Genomic DNA, 4607 nt, shown 5'->3' with positions numbered 1-4607 from the left:
CACCTCCAGGGTTCTGGCCATTCTCCCGCCTCAGCCTCCTGAGTAGCTGGGACTAGAGGCGCCCGCCACCACGCCCGGCTAATTTTTTGTATTTTTAGTAGAGACGGGGTTTCACTGTGTTAGCCAGGATAGTCTCGATCTCCTGACCTCGTGATCTGCCCGCCTGGCCCTCCCAAAGTGCTGGGATTACAGACATGAGCCACTGCGCCCGGCCAACTAACTTACAGTTCTTTAAATTAAAAGAAATTGGTACCGAAAGGAAGTATAATCCAAAAAATATTACTATAACAATCCAGAGAGATTTTTCTATTGTCCAGTGTGTTCCTAATACAACAAGTCAGAATTCATAATGACTTGGACGGTCAAAAGGAGAATGCTAACTTTTGAAAATGAAAGCCCTGGACATTCTGAGTAGGTGTTTGGCACCCAAAATTTCACTGAAGAAGAATGCTGTTTCTTAATATCAAACCAAAGTGCAAAACAATATAAATTAGAGGCCAAGACTTCTCTTGGCAGTCAATTTACTTCTGTAAAACAGATTCTATGTTCCTTTTCTATGAAGAGTTTACATTTGAAACATTAGATTTTTTTCACTGATGAGGGAAGGAAATGCGCTTCTGTGCTACTTTGAAGTTGGTGAAGCCAAGGTCTCCTTCTCAAAGTAGAGCCGGAATCAGAGGTGAGAAATGTCGGGACTTGAAGAGTTAGGCTGCTTTGCATCTACCCAGCGTCTAGAACCAATTCCAGCTTCGTAACTCAGCTGTGAACGAAATCCCTTAGGCATTGGTAGCCATGTAGCCAGTAGTTCAAGACTAGAAAACCCGGAAACAGGTGAAAGTGCAGACTGTTATCTAGAGATGTAAGTGTATGTTCTGGAGGGGGAATGGGTCTCATTCTGGTCACTGGGAGGCACACTTAAGAAATCCCAAATCAAAATAGTGTCATCATGGGAGCTGCTGACGATCTGAAACTCATCGAACTGTAGCCAAAACACACATCCAGAATGTTCCACCAATGTGCACAAACACAATGTGCTTGCTGGGGCTCGAGGGTCAAGAGTGGCTTGCAAGTCCTAAACTTTAATTTTCCCATCATAGACCCCACTGACCACCCTCTTGTTATCAAACTGGATGCATCGAACCAATTCTTCATGTCCCTCTAGGACTCTTAAACAGGAGCCACATTCAATATCCAAGAGCCTGATGGTATTATCTGATGATCCACTGACAACCAGCCCATCCCTGTACTGGAGACAAGACTCACCTGTGTCCATTGAGAGTATGAGCAAATTCACAGGTGCTCATGCTCCAGACTTTGATGGTCCTGTCACAGAGGCGGACATGATGTATTTCTCGTCAAAGTCTACTACGTTGACAGCAGCTCAGTGGCCAACCAGGACACTGCGTAAAGTGATATCGGTCGCAGAAGCCATGTCCCACACAGCAATGGAGCGGTCCTTGGAACAGGTCACCATCAGTCCACTGCTGAAGCGTAAGTGCAGTACATCCTCATTGTGGTGGATTAATGTATTAAGAACTTCACCTGTGTTCACTTCCCACACTCTCACCGTAGAATCCGAAGAGCCAGTTACAATGACATGCTCATCCTACTGCAGTCAGAGGACAGAGCCTGTGTGGCCGTTAACACTTTCAAACATTCCAGGCTGGTTTTATCCCAAATCTTAATATAATTATCTTGTAGGCCACTGATAATTTTTTCATCATCGTACTGTAAACCGTAGACACCTTTACTATTTTCAGAGCGGTACTGAATCCTCTGCAAGCTGTGTCGGCCACACTGCTAGGTGGATTCTATAGTTTCTATATCCTGGATAATCTTTGGGTATAATGACCTATAAAATGAATTTGGAGGGCTAGCTGTGGGTCTGTTTTGAAACAGGTACTGATCCCACCCTCTTCTTTCTGAAGGTCCTTTCCATAGGGGATCAGTGTGTACCATTGGTTCAATCAGCTTCTTCCAAAGCATTCATTCTGAGATCACTCCCTGCCATTCTTTACATATCAGCTCTGCTGCACACAGAGACCTGACATCCAGGTACGAAAGAATGTTTTCTGCTATGTGATCTAAGCCTTGCTCGGGTAAAGCAGTAATAAAGTCATGCTGCAACATGGGCTTCAGGTAAGAGTTAATATGTCCATGCTGACAATGACACATTCGTGAAATATGATGTTCCACAAATTCCAATTGATCTGATTCAGACCACTGGTTAAAATATTGAATACACAAGTCTTTTTCTTTTTGATAGTTTCCTTCTGATGGCCTCTTTCTGGAGACGATCACAAATGATGTTCCATTACTTATCTGCCAAGGAGTATTTTTCTTTGGGGACTTATCTTCATCTTGATCTTCCATAACTGAAGTGTTAGTTCCACATGGCTGGGGAGGACTCATAAGCATGGCAGAAGGCAAGGAGGAGCAGGTCGCATCTTACGTGCAATGGCAACAAGCAAAGAGAGAGAAGCTTGTGCAGGGAAACTCCCCTTTTTTAAAAACATCGGATCTCGACCAGGTATGGTGGCTCACGCCTGTAATCCCAGCACTTTGGGAGGCTGAGGCTGGTGGATCCCGACCTGAGGTCGGGAGTTTGAGACCAGCCTAACCAAGATGGTGAAACCCCGTCTCTACTAAAAATACAAAATTAGCCAGGTGTGGTGGCGCATGTCTGTAAACCCAGCTACTTGGGAGGCTGAGGCAGGAGAATCGCTTGAACCCGGGAGGCAGAGGTTGCAGTGAGCCGAGATTGTGCCATTGCACTCCAGCCTTCAACAAACCTCTTCTATCAAATTACATTTCTCAGTGAGGTAAGATTACAATAAGAATTGGCTTTCAATTTGTGCAGTTGGTGTAAGTTCACCTCTTGATTCACTTTGTAAATCTTTGCCACGGGACTGCTGTGGTGGTTGGAAAGGTATTCCACTGCCAATAGGACAAAGTTCAACAGGGATGGGGCCAAGGCGTGCTATTTAGGGAGGGAGGAGGGGAGAGGAAGACAACTATGGGCAGAGAGTGGCACAGAACAAACAGCAGGCATTTTCCACAAGGGCAGGGCTTCCTACAAAACTAACAACTGAGTTTAGCCAGCAGGGGTGCCTGAGTGAGGCCCCCCTGCAGTGCAGCGGGAGAATGGGGCAGTGGGAAGGTGGAGGGTGCAGGGGCGAGGTGGGGAGGGAGGGCTGGGGAGTTGGGAGTGACGAAAGAAAACTTTTTCTGCTTCGCCCCTGCTGCCTTCTCTACACCGACTGGGCTGTCTTCAACAAAGAGGGGAGATATTTTTCTTCGCTCTAGTTTCCCTCCCCACTCCATTTGCCTTTTTCAGGATTTCCAGTCTCCTCCCGCCTTCTTGGATAGGAAGCCTGGACTACAAGCAGCTGTTTCATTTCTTTATGCCGCAGACAAAAGCTAAATAAGTCTCAAACTCAAAACTTGGGTACCAAAGCCTTGACAAGTCTTATTTTAGGCACAAGAGTAAAATAAAGAGAAGTGAAGCATTGTTTGGAGGGGTGATGAGACACAGATGGTAAAAATGAACAGGAAAGTATCCGACGGTGACTATTGCTTATGAAGGAGTGAAACTGAGTGTCTGATAGCGGATGAGTGGGTGGGCATTCTTAGCTATGTCAGGAATGGTTGCTTTAAGAAGGTGACATTTAAACAAAGAGCTGAAAGACAAGAATGAGCCAGTAATGTTAACAGCTTCTGTTGGGGAAAAATCCCTTGAAGTGATTAAGGAAGCCTGGACTTGCCCTAGAACATGTGGAATGAACTAAGACTAAGCAAACCGGCTGAGGATGGAGCTTCCACACCCAGCGGAAGGAGTGTTTGAAATAATAACACATTTCAGTTATGGGAAAATTAAGAAAGCTGCAATCCTCACCACCAAGGGAGAGGCTGGCAAAAGAACTGGGTCTTGGGTGGCTCTACTGAAACCCACCAGAAAGCCTCCCGAAGCTTTCTCTAAGACTTGCCCCTAACTTGGTGAGCCGTGTCATTTCCAGTATAGTGGGGTGGGGACAAGTGAGGACTCTGGCATCAGAGACAAAGCACTGAATTCTAGGTGCGTGACCTTAGGCAAATATTAATGACGTGGAGCCTCAGTTTCCTCATCTGTAAAAGGGGTATGAGAACCCTCCCATTCAGGGAGATTTTGAGGGTTCAATGTGATGATGTGTGCAGAATATTGCCATAGAGTTGTCATGAAGGACCTTAAAAGGTAGTGTTCAGGCCGGGCGCAGTGGCTCATGCCTGTAATCCTAGCACTTCAGGAGGCCAAGACGGGTGGAGCACCTGAGGTCAGGAGTTCAAGACCAGCCTGACCAATATGGTGAAACCCCGTCTCTACTAAAAATACAAAAATTAGCTGGGCGTGGTGGTGGGCGCCTGTAATACCAGCTACTTAGGAGGTGGAGGCAAGAGAATTGCTTGAACCCGGGAGGCAGAGGTTGTAGTGAGCTGAGATCATGCCATTGCACTCTAGCCTGGGTGATAGAGTGAGACTCCATCTCAAAAAAAAAAAAAAAAAAGGTGGGGGTGCTGGGCGTGGTGGCTCACACCTGTAATACCAGCACTTTGGGAGGCTGAGGCAGGCG

At 46.3% G+C, this 4607-nt stretch overlaps 1 pseudogene; it reads right to left on the bottom strand.

The window, feature by feature from the left end:
* Window positions 1-337: 337 nt before the first annotated feature.
* LOC129481830 (F-box/WD repeat-containing protein 11-like) lies at window positions 338-2492 on the bottom strand (annotated as a pseudogene).
* Window positions 2493-4607: the final 2115 nt, after the last annotated feature.

The sequence above is a fragment of the Symphalangus syndactylus genome, chromosome 5 (assembly GCF_028878055.3).
Source record: "Symphalangus syndactylus isolate Jambi chromosome 5, NHGRI_mSymSyn1-v2.1_pri, whole genome shotgun sequence".
In the NCBI taxonomy this organism is placed as follows: Eukaryota; Metazoa; Chordata; class Mammalia; order Primates; family Hylobatidae; genus Symphalangus; species Symphalangus syndactylus.
This window is presented reverse-complemented; position numbering and strand designations above follow the sequence as displayed.